Source organism: Opisthocomus hoazin, chromosome 2 (genome assembly GCF_030867145.1).
Source record: "Opisthocomus hoazin isolate bOpiHoa1 chromosome 2, bOpiHoa1.hap1, whole genome shotgun sequence".
Classification (NCBI taxonomy): domain Eukaryota; kingdom Metazoa; phylum Chordata; class Aves; order Opisthocomiformes; family Opisthocomidae; genus Opisthocomus; species Opisthocomus hoazin.
Window position 1 is genome coordinate 27747438 of NC_134415.1, and position 22312 is coordinate 27769749.

Genomic DNA, 22312 nt, shown 5'->3' on the forward strand with positions numbered 1-22312 from the left:
TGGTGTGTTTAAAATGAACACCAGAGCCAGATAAAAAACCACTGAGCTTGTTACCCAGAATACGGATAGAGGCAGTGCAATATTTTGAGGCACACATTGTCCCTGACCCTAGAGGTTCCTCCCTGGCGCTTGGGAAGCTCAGGCTTCTTGTTTACTCGGGTGTGATCCAGAGCCACTGAAACTGACGGCAGAACTCTCACTAACTACCAAGAGCTGGGTCAGAAAAATGCTACCTTTTTGTTCAAATTGTGTGAAGGAATGAAAAAAATGATACTGAATGCAGGGGTGCTACTTTTCACAAGGAACTGGATGGAAACCACAAGCTTGTTTCACACAGACCAGCAACAACCTTCAAATGCAAATAGCTGTCAGTTGCTACCACTGCCATTTTAAAGCTAAACAACTCTGTATCCCATTACTAATCAACTGCCTAACTGCCTTTCACTTCCCTCTCCCTCAGTGAATGTTAGTGTACTTAATTCCTTAAAAAAGACCAAGGTACCTAAGAAACTCAGCCTTGGTAGGTAACAGCCTCTAGGCCTTAGGTCATCCAGACCTAAAGCCACCACTGTTGGTTAGGTTATGTGCAATGTGCAAAAACTTCATCTGCCAAAGAGGACATGGGGAAGGGGAAGAAGCAAAAACAGAAGAAGAAGGGGACCACCATGGCAGAAATACAGTTCAAGAACCCTTCTTCTATATTTATAGCTGCTGAAGAAAAAAAAGAGTGAGCGAATGACAACGTTGCCATAAAAATTGAAATAGTAAATAAACAGTACAGTCATCAGGTCTTTTGAAAACAAACTAACCGCCTGGAAGAACCAGAGACTTTTCTCCACATCAGCTGGTGCAAAGGAGCCAAAATTTGTCCCTAAGAGATTTACTGTCCAATTTCTTTCCCCCATAGACTTCCACAAAGACAATGACAACTCCAGAAGAACAATAATGCATCAAGATATTTCAACAACTGTGGGATAAATTAAATGTGAGGTGGTCAGCGGAACACTGTGTAGAGGCACTACAAAGATTACATTGTTAAACTGTAAAGGCTTCCTCTTTCACAATGCTGAAGATTTTCTGAACGCTACCGTATTCTGGTTCCTAACGAAAACACACAGCACTACCAAGAATGAGGCCCCAAGTTCTCCTGGTGTGGTTGGTCACTCAAGGCAAAACAGAAATGTGTCTGCTCCCTGATTGTTCAGAAACTTCGCATTCTTTATTTTAGACACCAGGGAAGCTGTTTAGAGATAAGTAAGCTCTTGGACTCTGCCTGCTGTTGAAAGGCACATACATACCCTTGCATATCTCTATCATATTATTTGGTCATGGGAGAAAATGACCCCTCTTTGGAAACCTATTCAGCTGTCAAATCAACCCCTTTATCTGGTTTCATACCGTTAGCTGAGAAGACAAGGAACTCCCTATCAACCCAATTTGGTGTTAACTGATTTAGCTTTCATCAGAAATTTTTTCTTAACTTCGAAGAGACCTGAGAGCCAGATCTCTGAGGGCTTTCCAAATGAGATCCAAAAAACCTCACTTGGCAAAACACTTTGTGTAGAGATGTATTCAAATGTGCAGAAATGTCCCCATAAGTGAAATGGTACCATGAAGTGAAATGGTGGGTGCAAAATGAGTGGCCTGGGCTATGTACATAAGGCAGCACAATTACAACTGTCTGTTCTGGATTTAAAACCTGCCTTCCGGCCCTAACAGGATTTTTTGGTGAGGGCAATAAAAAGAGCTATTAGCGCCTTCATATTTATTTATCTGAGCCCTCAAAGTACTAATAGCAATGGGAAGAGACAGCTAGGTAAAAAGTACAACATTCTTTTGCTGAATTTGATTCCTAAATTAATTATAAATACAATGTAGTTCTGCCTTAAACATAGCTAAGGAACTGTTGCAGCTTTGACACTTAGATTCCAGTTGCAGGTTTAAATAGCTGCTTCTTCCAGGAGCCGCCCTGGAGAAGTCACCAGCACTACTTGCACAGTAAGGCATGACTAACCATGAGTAAAGGTGCAAGGATCTGGACTTAAGCTAACAGAAGTGATGACGTGTGAAAGGTTTCTGCTTCAGTTTGACATGGCGATACAAGGGATAGGCAGATTTTGGGACAGACCATCTTTATCTGTCTGGCCGTCTAGGGATTTAAGCTGTGCCTGTCACTCTGGCATTTCTGTGTGCTCAGACAGCATCTGTAGGAAACATTCCCAATTATTCTCTTAAAGTGAAGTGGTCAGGGCTGGTTATCCCAGGTGGGACCCCTGGAAGAGCTTAATTTCTTTTCATTTATAGAGGAGGGACTTGAGGGGAGCAGAGAAAAGGGGATAAAAGTGCAATCCTGATGTAGAAGCTCGTGCAGCCTCTCCACTGGGTGATCCTTAAAAGGAGTTGCACTCCCGTTAGCCCCTGGACTCTCAAATGGAGCCACACTGCCTGAGGAGCTAAAAATGGTGTCCTATGAGGAACACTCTTTAACGAGATTTCCCTTGGACCATGGCAACACCTTGCACTGCCTCATGCATACAAAGACAGGCTGCACCCCTCTCCCCCCGAGACATCCTCTGCCTCTCAGGCTGCCCCAGGTACTGGGAGCCAAAGGAACTTGGCCCCTTACTGCTAAAAATCCAAATCCATCCACAAGGAAAGGATTCCCACACAGGCTTGACAAAGCAAATGCATCCCAGGCACGCTGGAGCCACCTGGTCTGTCAGTACTCACTTCAACCATGCTGTTAGTGTGAAATCCCGATTTTTCACAGTAAGAAATAAATGTTACAATGCAAGTTTTACATCAGGTTAAGATTTGAACCTCTCAGCCTTGAAAGAGTCTCTGTAACATCTGATTTTTATGGGTACCTGAAGAGTCCTTCTGGAATATTAATGTACTCCGGTTCTTTAGGTGTATATTGCAGGTATCACAAACATATTTTTATTGGTGTTTGATGGCTGCTTCGTTTGCCAAGTACTCACATCAAATTTATGGAAAGCTATTTCTGAGCAATATAAATGTGGGAAATCCCTTTTGTTGAGACATAGTATTAATCGTGTTAGTGCCTCGATCTCCTTGCCCTTATACCAACAAGATATACTGCTTCAGTGTTTACAGTCAGCTCCTAAAAATACACTATCTTCTGACAGATTTCATGCCTCAGATGAGATGGGGATAGCCTGATTCTTTAATGACCCACTGACACTGTAGCATTCTCTCTTACTTCCCTTTCCCCCGTGTATTGCTTATGCCTTTGCATGGTTAGGACTAGATGTGTGGGAAGAGTTATGTGGGAACCACCTGATCCTGAGTGCCAATACAACTCACAGCAGTAGCACCAGAGATGCCAGTACAGGTCAGGACCAAATCAAAGCATTGCTTGGCATTTATGTGAGTGTGTTCCCAGATTAGGATCAATGAGGACTTTCAGTAATCTCAATTAGTGACAGTCAGTTCTGTCTCCTGCTATCCACAATCATACATTACAAAAAGTAGGGTGGCACGCAGCCCCCACATGGACACCCCACCTCCTTATGTAGTCATGACAGGGACTCTGTGGAAAAAAAGGGCTTAGCCCACCCACACTAGTTGTTCATTCTCCTGCTTTACAGAGTGGAGGTGTTTAACCAGCAGTCAGAGAGATGCAAGGAGGATACAGGTACACCACCAGAGTATCCTGGTGCTGGATACGATCGTTTCCTTATGGCAAAGACTATTCCAACAAGGATCACCTTCACACCTTGGAGCTGTGTCCAATGTCTGTTGCAAAAGAGGCACACTGTATCATATATCATATCATATCATATCATATTGTATCACATCATGTCTCCTTTTCAGTGTATGTTTATTTGGTCTTATACTTGCATGCTTATTACTAGCCCATTCTGATTTTCCTATGTGTGTTAAACTGTGTGGACACTCTGTGCATGAGAACTTGGGGTTTTTAATATTACTTCCTCAACTCTTTGTTTTACCTATCCCTATGAAAGCAGGTCCACTCAGATCCAGCTGAATCTCCCTCTGTCTGTCTCTCGTCCTTTCTCACTCATCTCGCTTTGTCTCTTTTGTTCTACTACAGACCTAGAGCTACTAATTTGTCTACCTAACACCTGGTGGGCTCATCCCAGTCCCATCATGTAGTCAGACAGAGAGAAATACCCCTGCAGTAAGTGAGAATAGTAGGTTAATTAAGTGCAAATAAATTGCCCAGAAATCAGTCCCCACACTGCTGTACCTGGAATTGTTTATGAATAAATGCATGCAAGCTGGGTTACTTCCTTCCCCGACCCTCAAACTGCTCTCACTAACCTTGCAATGGTGTTGACAGAGTCCAGAAATAGCCATGTCCAGTGTTTTCTTACTAGAAGTCAGGTCTGGGTCATATCAGTGGGGGAGGTGAATCAAAAATGACAAGAGGAGCCGTCCAGAGGGCTCTCATCCCTCTCTACGCACAGTCCCCAAAAGCGGTACTGAACCATGCCCAGCATGCAGCCCCTCAAAAACACGTGAGCGATCCCTTTCAGAGCTGGAACCAGGGGTGCCTGATACTTTCTGTGCTTGCTGTCTCTCTAATATTTCTCTTCATATTCCTTCACTGTCAAATGAATGGCATGACTTTCTCAATGTTTTCTTTTTCCCAACTCTTTTTTACAGTTTTCATTCATTTTAATGCAAGGGCACCAATCCTAGTTTATGTCATAATAGATGGACAACAATAGTGCAGTTTAACTAAAATAACATGCTAAACAGTGCTACATGTTGACGGAGTCATGATGGATAAAATTTGGAGTGTTTTGGTGGTTTATATCTTCAAAGAAGAGCTGGCAAGTGAACAAAGTGACAAATGTATTTAAGAATCTATGACATTCAAATAATACTACCACATGTCTGTTTGGGATTTTTCCCGTCTAAATGTGGGAATATGGGCACAGATTCACTTGCATACTGTGTTCTTCTAACATAAAGTGTCAGCATCTCGGGGGGTGTGTCAGTGGCACCCGATGTCACCAGATACACACTGCAAAGGAGACAGCCGAAATAAGTGTACGTTCTGTGTGCCAGGCAGTCTTTATTTATTGATTTCATGTAAAAAGGAGGGGACTGTGCTCAAAACATTCTCACTGGAAATTTGTATGAGCATGAGAAAGAGAAAAATGTATCATTCGCATTTCAAGGCTTTGCAAGTCCCTGCCCTAGGTGAAGTTGTCGGCAATTATGATACAAAGAGACCAGATCCTGATGTGAGCAACAGTGATGTAAAAAAAGCACTAATTTGCATCGTTTTGACTGAATTACTATACATTTATACCAGTTTCACTAAGAAGGAAGGTGGCCTGGGGTCTTTACATAATCTACACATTTTGTGCCGTTTTCTCCTTTTATTTGTCACAATAAGCCACCTCCTTTGTTGATTATTTTTTATTTGTGGAATGTATTCATATTCTCAGAGTCCATCTGCTAAAAGTATCCTATTTAAAAGAAGATGGCATCATTAGCTACCCTCTCTCGCTATAAAGAAAGGAGCAGTTCCCATATTTTTACCCAGTTCAGTGGCTCAGTGGATGCACTAATCTTGCTGAACACTTCAGTTTAGATGGTATATCAATGAGGCATTCAAACAGAGCAGTTTATACACAAAAATTCTGTCTGCTTTGTAAAAGATTATCCTTTTATAAACACTCTGCGGAAAACATAAAAGCAAATAGGGGACAGCACATAGGACAGGAAAGATGTTAGCAGGGAGATTAATACTGAATGGGTCGAAATGAATGGTGCTTACCAAAACGAGGTCCAGATACTTTGGCTGCAGTGAAACATAAATAATGGGAATGACACATCGTTTATTCGGGATAATGAGTTGATCCGAAGTAGGGGCCTAGAACAAGAGATTAAAGATTAAATATCCATCTCCTGATGAATATCAGTAGCAAACTTTAACCTTTTCCTTCCAAAAGCACAATTTCTTTGAACAATCATGTCAGCACAACACAGTGAAGAAATGAGCTAAAGCAAACTTAAATCACATTCATATCTTATCCTGTAAGAAAACACCGGTTCATATTTTAAGACAGAGAATTGTATTTTTATTTCCAGGCTTGTAATTTTTAGAAATAATTTTACAAGGACACAAAGATTTTGCTGGATGTTTTAGATTCGAAAAACCTGGCTTTAGTGTTTATTGCTTACATTTTAGTTCTTTGCAATAATTGAAGAAAGAACATACCCATCCTGAACATTCACTTGGGTGGAGAGATAATGACAAAAAGCAGCCTGCTGGAAAAGCACAGCATACCACATGCCGAATTAGAGTCTTGAACGCAAGGAGGACTTGGAAGATGTCACAAGCTTTGGATCAGGAAGAGCTGGAAGTGTAGCGAAGGCAGGAAAGGCACAGACAACAGGGGACAGCAGGCTGACTGTACTGCAGTGCTGGCAACTCGTCCAAGCTGGTCAATTAGTGGTCCTTCTAGCTCAAGATGCTGTACTGCAACTGAGGCAGAAGACATAGGACAAGTGGGAATCTGGATAGCTGTGGCTTGCCCAGAACTTGGAGCAGAGCAGCTGCTGAATGCACGCAGCCAGCCAAGCCCCGCATTGTGGTTTTGTTGCTGATGGCTGCTTCCTGAAAGAGGGATAAAACTGGGGACGGGGGGAGGAGGGTGCAAGACTTTCAAATGACATTTAGAAAACAGCCAGGCTAGGGCACAAGGGTGAGTTCAGCATGCTTTCACCTGCTCCATGGAAAGGGGTTCACAAGTGAAAGGAGTTTGTGGTTTCGTTCTACTCTCTAGGGAATGTGCTGTCCCAGTGCCAAACCAGCATGCATGTACAGTTGGCAGTTTCTCCGCAGAAGAAGCCTAGGACTAGGAGCTGTGGAAAAGTATCCATTTTTACTCAGTAAATATTTGCATGCAATACCAGATATTCCCATAGGTTTTTTGTGAGGCTCTGTGAATTTTTTAAAAGGAAGGATTTTTGATTTGTGCTGAGGGAGCATGCATGCATGGACACACAGTTCCAGCAAGGGCATGGTCCTGGGGAGTGAGCTCACTGAAGTGGCATCTTGAAGGACACCGAATACCTTTCAGAGGGCAGGTCCTGCATCTTGAAAGACTCACATGTTGTCAACAGAGCAAAAATACTACCGTTTCATGCTGTCCCTTTTCACCATGCAAACAGACGGGATTTGCTGTGTTTCCCTCTCCTCTTGGGTTAGAGACCCAAGTTCTCTCAGGTGCCTTTCCTCTTGGGCTGTCCTGCAACAGCATCACTCCACTGCCCTCATCCTAAAACCTCCTGAAGACTTCCTGAGAAACCTCCTGCAACCTCCTGCTGCTGTCTCACAGGTAATACGCAGAGGACAGGACCACGAATTTCAGGCAGGCCAAATAAATGCAGGTGAAGGAAGAGGGCTTGGTGTGCCAGACTGGTAGAGGCGGCAGAGCAGACAAATCAATAGCAAGGGCTTGCAAACAAGGCATATGGCTGGTTATCACTATGGCCAGCCAGGACCAGGCTCTGCAGCATTTGGCTATCCTTGGCGGTCCCACACTGGAGAGCGGGTCAGGTTTTCCACTGCTGCTCGTGGCGGCGAGGGGAAGGGGAGCTCCATCTCACCCAGTGCCAAAGCCGCAGCCTCTGCTCCGGGGAACCGAAGCGCTGCTCTCCGGGGACACACAGCGCCGCGCTTGGCTCAGCTGCTCTGCCCGTTTTTCAGCACCCCGCACTGATTTCCAGCCAGACAGGCTTTTATGCTTGAGATACGAGCAGCGACTTTCCTTTTATTCAGAAAGAAGCAGCCATTTTTGAGCATTATCGCAGCGCTGATAATACGTATTACAAACACCAGAGCTGTGAAGGGATGCCAGAGCCCTGCTGCTGACTGATGCCTATCCTTAGGCAAGCCCACATAACCATGCCATACCACAGCGTGTTTCCCTGCGCAGCAGGGACTGTCCTGCCCGAGGGCACACGGCGTTGCAGGAGCTACTGCCAGGGCCCCTGCTGCCATGTGTGCTCCTTCTCTCAAGGGGCCAAGGGCCTCCTCACACAACAAAAGACACTCCCTGTAAGGTCTGTGGGGGGTATTTGAGGGATCCTACAATAAAAGTTAATGCAGATACACACACAACAAACCCAACGTGTCGTGCGGCAGAGAGCATGGCCTCAAAGGCCTTGGTTGTGGCACAAAATGGTGGCCCCAAGGCTCTCGGTGGCCTGCACCACCCTCCCTGCAGAGTGAAATGGTGGCTCTGGGCCTCTCTGCCTCACCTCACCTCGCTGCCGAGGAGGAGGAGGAGGAGGAGCAGCCCCTGGATGACCTCCAGATACAGCAATGGGCTCTTGTACTTTGAAAGTATTTGTGACTCAATTTAAAATCAGCCCATAATAACGTGAAGACAGTGATCAGAGCAGGACAAGACAGAGAAAAGACTGTTCTAGGAGTATTTGTCCAAACTCAGCAGGCAAGTGAGCTTTTCAGGTTGGCTTCTAGTATGTGCCTGCAAGCTAAAATCACAACACTTCTTATTCACAGAGAAATATCTGCTTGGACATATGAGTATGTATAGGAATTAAGAGTTTGCACTATAAAATTATATGTGTGTTTCCCTATGCAAAATGACTGCTCCAGGAAAGAAAGCAGTCTCTTGTGAAACTGCTCTGGGAGGAACCGAAACTCAGGTGTTCACAGCCTGACTTTCGTAAGTGGGGCTGACAGGTCAAGGCATCTGAAACTACCCGACTGCTCCCCTGCAGCCGCCACAATGTACCCCAAATACAGCACTCCCTGCCCCAGCTTCGCTGCACAATCCATGGAGGGAAAACAGGCCACCGTTCAACTCATCCTAACAGCTGAGATGAATCCCACCACAAAATGCCTGTCTCTTCTTTGGTTAGTTGAATCTCATCCGCACAATATTTTATTAGTAGCATGTTATTAACGATGCAGGTATTGATATGGAACCTGTGTTTTCACAGGTGTGACTCATTTGCCAGATCCTCACATATTCTGATTCAAATCACCATGTCATTTTTTTATAGTGCAAGCCTTTGAGGAAACAAAAGTGTTTTTACATCGCTGATGCAAGTTTACTAGATGTATGTTACCCATTTAGCATCCAGAGGGACTTGAGTTGGCCAAAACTGTCAAAAATCCTATTTTCTTCTATCACAAGGTGGGAAGTTTAGAGGCTGTCAGAGACCTTTGGATGCTAAACCTGAATCTGAAGAGCTACTGGAAAGAGTCCAGCGGAGGGCTACGAGGATGGTGAGGGGACTGGAACATCTCTCCTATGAGGAGAGGCTGAGGGAGCTGGGCTTGTTCAGCCTGAAGAAGAGAAGGCTGAGAGGACACCTAATATATACTTACAAATATCTGAAGGGTGGGTGTCAGGAGGATGGGGCCAAGCTCTTTTCAGTGGTGCCCAGCGACAGCACAAGGGGCAACGGGCACAAACTGAAGCACAGGAAGTTCCATCTAAACATGAGGAAGAACTTCTTCCCTCTGAGGGTGATGGAGCCCTGGAACAGGCTGCCCAGGGAGGTTGTGGAGTCTCCTTCTCTGGAGATATTCAAGACCCGCCTGGACAAGGTCCTGTGCAGCCTGCTGTAGGTGACCCTGCTTCGGCAGGGGGGTTGGACTAGATGACTCACAGGGGTCCCTTCCAACCCCTACTATTCTGTGATTCTGTGAATCTCAGTGTCACCCCAAGTGTGACGGAATATGGGGACGTTTAGACTTGTACCTGGTTACAGATCTGAAATCTGGATTTAAGTCCATAAACTAGCAGTAGCAGACAGAAGGACATAGGCAAACCTTACCCAGGCCATTCCAGGAGGGAAACAGCCTGTCTGCAGCCAGCCCCGCTCAAGGAGCGGGACTGAAGAGCACCCTGTGGCAATGTGATGCTGGGGCAGACAGCGAGGTCCCAAGGCGCAGCGGAGGGTTTGGCAGCCCGCGGCAGGGTACGTGGGGCTGTAAAGGCAGGCTGCCCCTCTTTCTGCCCCTGGGGGGGGCAAGAGACACCCTTTCTGGTAATTCCCTCCACATCAAAGGAGTCTGCTGATGGTCATGGCGAGGACACAGGAGCAGCATAAAGCTGTTTGAGTAGGGTTAGCAGTGTGCTCCCCTATGGTCTTGGATTGTACCTTTCCACAAACCAGCTGTACCTCTCAAATAAATACGTACTGGGCAAAGCTCAGAAATGCATCTTTCTGGAGATTATTTCCATCTGCACATCACAAAGGATATATTGATTTAGCTACACTCCTGAGATCAGAGTGGAAACACTGTATAGCCGGGAAGCCGACACATGTGCTGCTTATCAAAGCTATACATACGGTACAAAAGATACCAGTGTGGAGAGCAACTGGCTATATTTGCACCAGCACACGACCTGTTCTGCAATTCTCTAAAACAAAGGAAAGGGAAGTGCTGAATGCTACTGTTCCTGGGCCATGCAAATGGCATGTCAGGAGCACGCTGATCCCAGCTGTACTCACGGACATGAGGAATCTAAGTACTTGACAATTGCTGTAGCCGTCGAGAATCGCCCCCCAAAGCCTGTTTATTGCATTTGTTTATTTGTATTCCTTGGAGATGCAGAAAAGTGTAATAATTGACACAGTGGGAAAGGAGACACACCAAAGGGAGGTGTGTCTCTTTCAGAGATGAGCACAAAGTGGAACATGTCACCACGGCAAGGCTGTATTCTCCCTGCAAGGCTCTTTCACCCATCCACAAGGAGGATGAGTTACATATTCCCTAAAATTCATGACCTATGGGTTTGCAGGGAGTGACATAATTAAGCTCAAAAATTACAAAGCAAGTCATTTACCTAGATCATGCAGTGCCACTGTATGCTGGCAATATGTGTACCTCAAACTGGTTCAGGAACTATCAGTGTAACGGTCATCTGTGGAGTCAGAGAGGTCAATAAGGCCTCTTGCTGCATTAATCCTTCCTGGTGTCTCTGGGATAATGGAAAATAGGGAACATTACTAGAGGGAAATAAGCATATATAGGACAATTCTTGCACTTATTTCAGAGTTCTTCTGGCTTTTTGTAGTTTTGTAGTTTACCATAAATTAGGCCACAATCAGCAGAAGGTGGGAGGTGTGTCTCTGGAGGTGGGAGAAAAAGATTGTTAAGCTCTTCTCTTTTCTTGCCTCCAACCACTTTCATAGCTTTCCTGTAGCTCAAGATCCCCCACCCTCACTGCTGAGTCAGCAGGACACATGACGTGAGCGATCCTCCGCCGCTTCAGTGCAAAATCCTTGGGAACGAGTTTAAATGTCTGTTGAATGGTTTAAACTAAATTGCTGCAGAGCCCTTGCCTTGAAGCCATCACACAATATGTGCTACTGCTGCTATATGAATATCCACAGTAGATTTCTTTCGCTAGACAAAATGATCAGAGGGCTGGAACACCTCACCTATAAGGACAGGCTGAGAGAGTTGGGGTTGTTCAGCCTGGAGAAGAGAAGGTTCTGGGGAGACCTTATTGCGGCCTTTCAGTAGTTAAAGAGGGCTTTTAAGAAAGATGGGGACAGACTTTTTAGCAGGGCCTGTTGCGACAGGACAAGGGGTAAGGGTTTTAAACTAAAAGAGGGTAGATTCAGGCTAGATAAAAGGAAGAAATTTTTTACGGTGAGGATGGTGTAACACTGGCACGGGTTGCCCAGAGAGGTGGTAGATGCCTCATCCCTGGAAACATTCAAGGTGAGGTTGGACAGGGCTCTGAGCAACCTGGTTGGACTAGATGACCTTTCAAGGTCCCTTCCAACCCAAACTCTTCTATGATTCTATTCTATCTTGGTGGGATTTAAACAGGAGGTCAGTCATCACACTTGCAAGAAGAGGAAGGCCAAGAATCACTGGCTCGGACAAAAAAAGATGGTGAAGTGCCCAGAGCACCAAGATAGAACTGCCATCAAGTCACTCTCGTGTCTCCTCTACTGGTCTACTGCCCAGTGTAAGTCAGAGAAGCGTAAAAAAGAAATCTTTGATGGCTGCAGAAGATAGTGCCCTTGAAGTAAATGGTTGATCACTTGGCAATGCTCAGGTGAAGATATAAACAGTGACTCCAAAACACACAGCCATCTTCTACAGTCAAACTGAGACCGCTTGCAAGTCCGGGACGGCTGAAGTGAGACACAGTCTATTCCCTGCTCACACAGAAGAGCAGACTGTGGATGCTTGACCTCAAGATTTCCATCTAACCCAGGTACAGACTGAACTAACCTGGAAGAAAGGGGACAGTGAATCCCAGACCCACTCCTGTTTCCTCAGCACAGGGTTTGCTTGCTGTGCAGTAAACTGCCCTCAAGCAAGAGAGATCTCGTCCTGAGCAAGGGCTGCAGAATCAGGCACGAGAAACGGCATAACTGCTTTTCCCTGGAAAATTCCACCCAACATCTGCACAGCAGCTGGATTTCCCAAGTCTGTTATCTCATTTCACTGATCTGAATGGATTTGCTCTCAGAACAGTTGCAGATCTGTATATATCACTCATGGCTTGATTCACCATGGTTTACCTGAACAAAATAATAATTATCTACACTGCCTCCACTCCTCCCATCCCCAAATGCTAATTAATTGTAATTCATGACTGAAAAAAGTGGCACATGAATTGCTACTTTGGTCCAAAACGTTGATCAGTTTTAAAAATCCAAACCATCCCTAGTTGCTTCACAGTTCAGAATACTACTGGGGAAGAAGTTCTACTTCAGTCTCATTCTTTCCATTACCGGAGCCTTAAATACATTTTTTCTACAGATTCAGCCAGAGAGATGCATCACTCACGTACTGGCCAAGCATGGGCACTCTTACTCATCTTGGGCAGTTCCTTAATCCAAGAAAGGTCCCACAGGAGAAAGTCTGACTGTGGTGTTTACCATGAAGTAAAGACACCAGGCAGGCTCTGGCACATTAAGTTTCCAGATTTTGATCTAAGATCCAGAGCCCCTTACAACAGCTTTGCCATCTCTGTAGCTCAAAGGCCTTAAATGGTTTTAGCACAAAACACTTATGGCTCCTACTGAAAGACACGTGCGTGCTGACAAGTGCTTAGCAATGGGGTATTTCACAGGAAGGTTCAGAAGTCCCAAGAACACATTCAAGGCACGTACATTTCCAAGAGGCAATTATATGGGGTGTACCTCCTTACATGCTTAGTGGTCACAGATAGCTTTAGAATGAAATGTCACATACTTTTTCCCCTCTTTTTTTAACTTATTGCTGTTTATAACCCTTACACTTAACCAACAAACAGAGCTATTCAATTCTGCATTATCTATTGACGGCATCCTTTCTTCTTTCTCCCTGTAACAAAAACGCTTTGAAGTCCTATGCCGTTAGTTACAAGTATTCTGATATTTCCCCAGCAAGGATGTAATTGGAGCCAAAACAAGCCTCCAGGTGCCAATATTGCACCTGACAAATTAGGCACACGACTGGAAAAGGGTGGTCCCATCCTTCTGCTTAATGGTCATTTCCTCTCATTTCCACATTAACAGGAAGTCGTTGGAATGGAAAAAAGGCTTTCCTTAAAGACCCGAACCATCACAAGCCCTGGAGCTGTTTCTCCTTGCAAACAAAAAACTTGGAAGCCAGTTACATCCTATGATTCGGAGCTCATTTACAGTGACTTCTTTAACCCCTACTGACGGCACGATGAACAGGATGTTATGATTTATTTAACACTTAAAGCGGGTGTGAGAACAAGGTGGATGGTGCCCTTAGATGTAGTCTTTTCATAATTTATTGCTCTAAGTGCTTAATTTTTCCTCAGGGAAGCCTTTGATAGCTGGCTGCTGCAGTGTGGTTAAGTGTGTGCATTAAGCTGTAAAGCAAAAATATTAACAATAATACTAATAACCGTAACAGAAGTTATTATTTCGCATAATAATAACTTTCACATATAGCTGATGTCCCCACACTAACTGAATTGACTTGGGGACATTTAATGGAGCAACAAGAAAAGTGTTGAATTTACCTCGTGAAGACTTTAGCTCCACAATCTAGCCACAAACACAAAGCAAACTCACTCTCACAAAACTCCGCATTGGCTCCTACAAGGCCACCAGAGGAACATAACAAAGCAGGCTAAAAAAAAAATAATGAAATGACTAACATCTCCTACACTGGTACCACAGGGGACTCTGACCAAGAACAGACTCACAAAAAGTGTTATGTCTGACTGGCTTTAAAGTTGAACTGCTGCTTAATAATGTTGTAGCATGCCTCAGAGGGTTTATCTTAAAGCACCTTCTTTTGAATGGTCTGTAATCTTTATCTGGAATACAGGACCATCCCTTAGAAACCGTTTTTATGTCAAAGTTACTCAGTGAAATAATGCATAGATCTTTTACCCTCTGGAGATCAGTGTTCAGCTCTGCTTCATGTCATCACATTGAAGGCCCTTGGTGACTTTAGCAAGCGAGATCTGTAGGAACGCCTGCACCTGTGGATAAAGGACTTCAGCCTCGAATGATAAATACATATTTCTGGGTTTTTTTCCCCTCTTGAGCATGCATGTGTGAGTGTAAATTGTATTTTAATATAGACAGGCAGGTAATACATTTCACTTTTAGGAGATGAAGTAACGATTTTAGCAAATTACATTCGTCTCTTTAATCTTATATTTCCATGCACACTGAGTTAAATGTTGTAAAACTATCAATTCTGTCAAAACCTAACAGAAAGAAAACAAGAAACCCTGCAATCTTAATGTCCAAACTGACTGGTGATTATCAGGAATTAAATGTGTAGGAATTCCAAATCTTTTCTGATCAGAGATGTCTAGATGACTTTTGTTTTTCCATAATTGTACGAGGTTCCTACATAGTATTTAAGAATCAATTATATTGCAATTGATGTAATTAACTCTAATAATCCAGTAAAAGTCAGTAGGAGGGCTATTCAAGTCAATAGAAAAGAGAGACTATATTATGAAGGTGTTATTAACCTATACAGATTTTTACTAGACATTTCCTTTTCTTACATAATAAATATACAGTGATGAGGAAGGCTGTCATTACAATTTAATGGGAACAATGGCTCATCACTTCCTTTCCTGTACAAGCCTTAACTAATTCTACATACGGTGTATAAGTAAAATGAAGTTAAATGAATCTCGCAAATTAGCTATTAATCATCCATCAATCATCTGTTGCTCCATGATTAAAATCTGTCTTGCATTCAGAGCTGGGAAAGGTATTTGGGGAGTGGCAGGAGCTGCATTTATTCATGCACTTCCATTTTGCATTGCCAAGGGTACTTACTGAACCCAGTCCTGAAGTCAGAGAAGGCTCCTGAGGAAACTTCCAGCCCTTCCCAGTATAAAGCAAAACTCTCATTTACATATTTATAGGCATTTCTCTGGCTTTAAGCATTGTGGCATACAAGGACCTCATTCATGCTTCTGAATTCAGTCAGACAACTCTTTCTGGGGAAAGAAAGCAACACTATGAAGTCAGGGAAACTGAGGCAGCGGTCTGCCATATGCCATGCAAAGTGATGAAGAGAATTCCTCTGTCCAAGATCCTAATCTCCTGTCTTATGCTCTAAGGCCTTCTGCACTGCCCGATGAGGGAAAAGGGAGTTCTGCTTCAACACAGCTATTAAAATCGTGCTTTTTAGGAATTATTGTCTTCACTTTCATCAAGCTGAGCACAAGCCTTATTAGATGTGGAAGACTGCATTGATCTCACTAGCAGAAGTGCTTGTCTTGGCAGTAGACAAAGATCAGTTGTCGTTGCTACTGCTCTTTCATGTAGTAGTTGCCTCCGACGTGTCTGGCTATAGGCGATCCTCTCGCCTTGTACCTTGGCAGCCTCAGGCTGGGTGGTTCCCCATGGCATTGTTCATCTCTCCCTCAAAAACCACAACAGACCGTTGTGGGCAGTTCCAGAACATACCCAAGTACACAGTGACTTGGCGATGTACTGCCACCACTTTCCTACATAGAGCTGAGGTGGCCAAGAGGTCCAGCAGAAGGCAAGGACAGCCAGTGTTTTATTTATTCTGGAGTCATTTAAAATAAAAATAAAAATAAAAATAAAAATTGAATTACCTGGATCCTCAGTGTAGTGTCACTCAATTTATACAAAGAATGAGGCTGAGACTGAGGAGAGGAGACATGTTTGTCTGTTGTTAAAATATGTCAAAGAAGATCATAGGAGGAAGGAATAATTTTTGGTAGCTCTTCATATACAGACCCCGCTCCATCTTTGTTCACATGTTCACAGCACTTCAGGTAAGACATAGTATGTGTACTCAACTAAAGAAAGAGGGAGCTGTGATGTTGCAATAAATACAACACAGAAGAGTCCAGTAATGCTTTGTAACTACAGCGTTGATTTTTTTTTTTAAAACACAGCAGTAGGGCAAGTGCTCTACAGATATCAATAGTTGCACCAGAGCTGACCTATGTTTCACAGAATGAATGAGCTTTGACTATAGGAACACAGATAGGCAACCCTGCTGACTCCTGCTGAACAAACCTATTGTAAAGTTGGCAAGCAACATCCTTCCAGGGCTCTTGGACTTGTGGCTTCATCTAGTCCGGGACTCCTGAGAGCGCTTTTTTCTTTCTAGCAGCATCACACTTTCCTATAACACTAAACACAGAATACATTTCTGATGTTTGCATTGCAAGCTTCACTTGCAGTGTACTTGATTTGGTGGTGTGTGACAAAGCCTTTGCTTTAATTCAGGAGCCAGTTCTGTGATAACAAGGACATCGATGGAAAAATCAGTGCTCCATCAGACATTAAACCTCTTTTTTTCTTGTTGTGGGCTAAAGCAAAACGGCCACAGGTGTCCCACAGCCCCACATACCAATAATTAGTTCACCACAGCAGGTATATCTCACCACAAAAGCTGTATTTTGACAATGCAATCTTTTCTTTTGGGAGAACAGCGATGCCTAACTTCTGGGCATGGGAAGTCAGGTTATGATGGGGTGCAAGCAGAACGCAATGCTGCCTGCTGCAAACGCAGCCCAGGGTCCGCGCTCTGCTGCCTGACACCATGCCAGTGCTACCTGAGAAGCACAGGGGTGTTTTTCAGGTGTCTCTGGAACTGCAAGCCCACGCAAAAAAGCTGTGCCAAAAATGATAGACTGAGAACTGTTGAAGTGCGGCAATTCAGCAGTCAAAACTTCCTTTATTTAAATCCCCAAACACCACTTAGTTATATAATAATCTCAGTTCTTTCACGCTCCATGAGCTTGCCTTAAACTGTCTGGAACAACTCCTCGGCCGACACAGACAGTCCCAGCCCGCAGAAGGCAGTGGAACTGGGACGGTTCCCACCAGCTGCTGCTCTGCCGCGACTTCAATTGCATTTCACACACAAAAGATGACAATAATCTAAAAAAACAAAACAAAACAGAAAACCTCCACCCTCCCCTCAGTTTGAATTATCATCTGCAAGAAAAGATTCCAGTGTTTGGGCTTCCATGGAAAATCAATACGGTCTTATCTTTATTTTTTTACTCAAAAATAAATACTTGGGATGACAGTATTAGGTAGCACTGTGAAAAACAACTAAATATAGTAGTAGATCATGGTGGGTGTGAACGGAAAACAAAGGAGTCAGGAGCTGAGCTCCTGCTGCTGTTACGTCACTGTAACACCCATAATTATGTTATTATGTACACTGCCCACTTCAACTATATCTGGGCACCACTTAGCATGATAAAAATCTGATTAATAGCATGACATATAATCTTGGTTTCTTTGATGAGCATTAACTTCTGTCTTCTATATTCTTTTTCAAACAGACAGGATATTTGTTTTGCCTCCCTTCTACAGCGAGTTTGAAAGAGTGATCACACAGAAAAAATTAAACAGGGTGATTTAAAATCTCATTGCTGGACTCATTTTACCTTGGTGCCAAAACATGTTAAGCTGCTTCAAAAACACTGCTATGCATAAATTCTCCTTCTCACAAGCACCTAACTTTTATAAATACTATAACTTCGATATAGAAATTAATTTGGATTTAGGGCATGCTTATCTGTACAACCGCTATGCCTTTTTATCCTGAGCACCGCAGCTTTCAAACTTAAAATGCCCTTGCATGAGGTACCTGGGGGTAGGTTGGCGGGTGGCCCAGGTGAGCGGTAATGGATGGGGCTCCGCGCAGCAGGGACCCCATGGGCTCTGCACTGGACGAGACATGAGAGGACTCCTGGTGCTTCCCAGCACCGGACAGCATCGTATGGCACCGCAGGTGTTTCTTGCGGTGGCCCCATCACAGCCTCTTGTGCTGTTTGTGCCCAAAAAAGCAGTACTGCAAATTTCTGCAACTACACTGACGTTTGGACGACACGAAGTATTCTAAAGACCCTGAGACTTTTTTAAAAATGTCTAGAAAGTGAGAGGGGAAAAAACAGAAATGGCAAAAAAAAATAATAGAAAAACAGTGCCCTCCAAGATGAAAGAATTTTTTTTTCCATTAGCTAAATGAATATTGAAAAAATATATATCCTGTTGTGTCTTCAGCCCCTGAGGTTATCCTAACTGGTTTGTTTCACAGTTCACCTGGAAAAACCCTCAAGATATTTCTAAGATAACTGCTAAATGTCTCACTTTCATCTAAAACAGAGGAAATCGATTGCCAAAAGCTTGTTCTCAGAATTCCACCTTAAAACAGTTTCAGTACCACCAGACCAGAAGGGTTCCATGCCAAAGAGCTGTTCTGTCCTATTGAAAGCAGAGAATGGCTTCCTCTGCAATATGTACAAAGAGCAAGGAAATTTACTCAATTAATGTGAAACACAAAATGGCATCTGCCATCTGGAGATGCACACAAAAGCCATGGGCAGTCAAACACTTCTTAAGACTTTGGCATGTAAAATTAACATATTTTAAGACTTAAAGGGACATGTGAACTCCTAGTACGTGAGGATTTCATTTTCCTCATGGCAAAATAAAATACACAATAGAATATTTCCAATGTAATGTCCCAGAAAAAAACAGCAGTGCTACACACCTACAAAAATTTGCTTGCGACATCAAAACTACCATTTGCATACTATCGGATGGGAATTGAGCGGTTATTTATTTAAACACGCATTTTTAAACAATGGACAGAAATACATTTTCACTAAAGTTTACAACTACACTAAAGTGTGCTCTCTTACTGAGACCGATCTAAAAGTCTTGTTTCTTCTTCTGTGTGACACTGTGCAGCCACTCTGGATTTATTTTTCATTTCAAAAACAACATGATACCGACTAGTCAAGTTTAGTGCAGATTCAAAGAGCAGAGCAAGGGCTCCCTTTACTCCAAGCATTTTTAAGTATTCTTTTCTTGAACAAAATGAATAAAGTTCAGTTCCAGTGTCTGTTCTCTTTTGTGTATTAAAAAAACCATACTGCTTTAAAAAAACATGGCATATGGCATCTAAGTGGTCACCACCATAAATTATTCAACCTCTGCTCACTCTGCAAACCTAAATCTAACAAAATGCAAAACCTGAGGCCTCGCCGTCAAACTCATGGTCACATTTCCCTGGAGGTGTGTTCCGCACACATTTGGCCACACAGATCTGGTCACTGCATCCAAAATTTTCCTCCAGACACCCACTGTGAAATATAAATTTACCTGCTTTTTACTCTACCCGCATCCTCCATTTTGAGGGTCTCCAGGATCACCGGAGACAAGCCCCACTGTGTTGTATGGCACTGCCCTTTCCCCTGCCCGTTCGGCAGCAGCACAGTGCGGGTTTTACAAACCCCATCTCATGCATCCTGCTGGGGAGAGCAACAAAAGCGCGGAAGAGGGGGGAAATCAAGCCTGTTCCCACTTAAGACAGCATGTGTGGCTCAGCATCGATCCCCTGCGTGATGTTGCTGGGGACGATCAGGATGCACACACAAATCTGCCACGTTTGTCTTTCAGAAGCAACCTCAATTCAGGCACCCACAAGTTGGTGGCGATTCTCCCAGCTTTCTTTTAGTGGGTGCGCTATTTTTTTTCAAAGCACCGAAGTGAACATTTCAGAGTCCACGAGAAATTTGCTTCACGGAGGAGTTCAGGGCCAAGGACACCAAACCTGCAAGTACTTACACATGGGAATTGTGATACTGTAGCCAATACAACGATGCTATACACACTGCATTTATTCAGATGCATAGGAAAAGCGTGGCAATAAGCTTAGCAGAGTTGGAGTATTGAGGAAGGAGTTAGATGAAAAAATTTCCTAAACAGTGGCCTGTCACTCACTTTGCAAGTTTTCTGTTTTATTATATTGACCAAGATTTGTCTGTTAAGGATTATTATTACTGATTATTTTTTTAGTCAAGACACTCTTAAAGGTAACCCGGTAAAAAAAACTAATATGAAGCAGAAGATGCAAAAGCCATTATTCCAGTATCGACACTCACCGGGCCCAAACACTTTGCAGAAAAAAAAAAAAGTTCATCAAACTGTACACTCAACCAGAATAAAGGGGCTGAAAATGCACTAAAGCATCATTCAAATTTTATTTACCAGTTTGTTGATTTGTGCTTGCGTTTGTGAGTGTGTGCGTGTGTGAGAGGAGAACCAGAGACAGAGAGGGAGAGGGGGCAGAAAATGACTCATGCCTGACAATGTTACCATGTAAATGGTCATAGCTGTGGGCTTTCCCTGGGGGAATTTGTAATACCACAGCAAAAATCTAGCTAGCCTGCAATTACGGTGCCGGCACCGAGTCCCTCCAGCACGAGCCACAATGTCTGGCTGCAGCTGGTGGGAGCGCTTGGTCTGGTCCCCCCTTCCCCCCCGGCAGCGCCCTGCGCGCTGGGCACTGGGTGGCCAGTGTGGGACAAAGCTGCCGGGACAGCCACACACCTCCAGGCAGGCAGAGCTCTCCCAAAAACTGCTGCCCACAGAGTGATGCGAAAGAGAGAGCGCAGAGACCAGAGCTGGTGTCCAGAGCTATCAGGCCCAAATCTTTCAAGATCACTGAAAAATATATACATTTCAAATGCTGCCTCGGAGGCTTTCACGCACAGCTCCGCTCTTAGCACACGCGTGTACATTTGCTGTATGACACTCAGCCATCCCCTCCTACGGCAGAATTCCATCATGCAAAAGAAGCCATCACCCCCACTGGTGTGAAGGATTCTGCGTTAAAAATAAAAATATGGGCCTCAGCAAAAAAGAGAAGGGTTCCTGGGTGAGCAGCGTGAACCCATGCCAGTGACAGACGTGAAGTGCAACACGATGGAGATGCTGCTGTAACCGGACAGTTGAGGGATGAGCTGCAGTTTCCAGGCATGTCATGGGGATGACATCCCGTGGCTCCGGGGGCCGGGGCCCCTGAACCCGCTGCCGGCCAATCCTTGGAGTGTCACTTACATGAGCTCCAAAGTAATCTTCTGGCCCACCCTTCAGGAAAAAGATAAGATGTCATGATCAGCTAATAGGAAGTGACAAGAAGAGACAGAACCGATGGGGAGGGAGGGAAGGTTTCAGATTGAAAAGGCATTATTCTTTCCTCTAATGCCAACCGTGCTAACTATAGGGCTGAGTTAATTAACGGGCTATTTGAGCAATTTCATCCATTTTTGCATATAGCATTATTTTTTCTACAGATACATATAACACAATTAACCTGGAGCTATTTAAACAATCATACATGGCAATCCCTTCAATCTGGTGGGGAAAACATTGCACTTTTACAGAAAAAAAGATTTAATTAGGGAAAAAGATTGTGAAGAGTCTTTGTTCATCTACTCTTCCAGCCATTGCCTTCCATCTGGCACAGGAACCCATTACCATGTTATCATAAAGGCCTTAGTATAGTTAGAATAGCAGGACTTTGTTGCTTGTTTAGGATAAGATTTAGGAACGTGTTTGAAACCTTTGCCTTCAAGCTGCCCAGAAGAGCCTTTAAATCAAGGGAACTGCCCTTGAAGGAGATAAGAGCACCCTTAGAAGACTGCTTGTTAGCACTTGGCTAGTTTTGGCTGGTTCTGGCCAAAAAGTACTGTCTGAAAGTAACCTATCCTTCATTACAATACATTATAATACTAAAAATCACACCCCTGGGGGAAAGACCCCTGGACCCCTACTCAGTGAACACGCGCAGTGTGAAAATGCTGGCCAAGTGCTACGTAAACGATGTAACCAGTCAGCAACATGGGACTGCCCCACGGGCTGAAACTTCTTGATAAGAAATTGAATAAAGGAATGCCTGCTTCGATACGCGGTGTGCATGCAAGGAGGAAATACCCCACGTGCATCCGGCGCTGTAATAGCGAATACTTGCTTTCTAAAATTCCCAGGCGAGTTTCAGAGAGTCTTTGTTTTT

General features: G+C 44.0%; 1 long non-coding RNA gene across 1 annotated transcript in view; it reads right to left on the minus strand.

Moving 5' to 3' along the window:
- Positions 1-10957, minus strand: part of LOC142365230 (uncharacterized) — a 55268-nt gene extending 44311 nt beyond the window's left edge. Inside the window, exons 1-2 of the long non-coding RNA XR_012766405.1 lie at positions 10839-10957; positions 5780-5875 (exon numbers count right to left, since the gene is read on the minus strand). This is a non-coding gene — a long non-coding RNA (uncharacterized LOC142365230). The remainder of the gene's footprint in view (positions 1-5779; positions 5876-10838) is intronic.
- Between the last annotated feature and the right edge of the window lie 11355 nt (positions 10958-22312).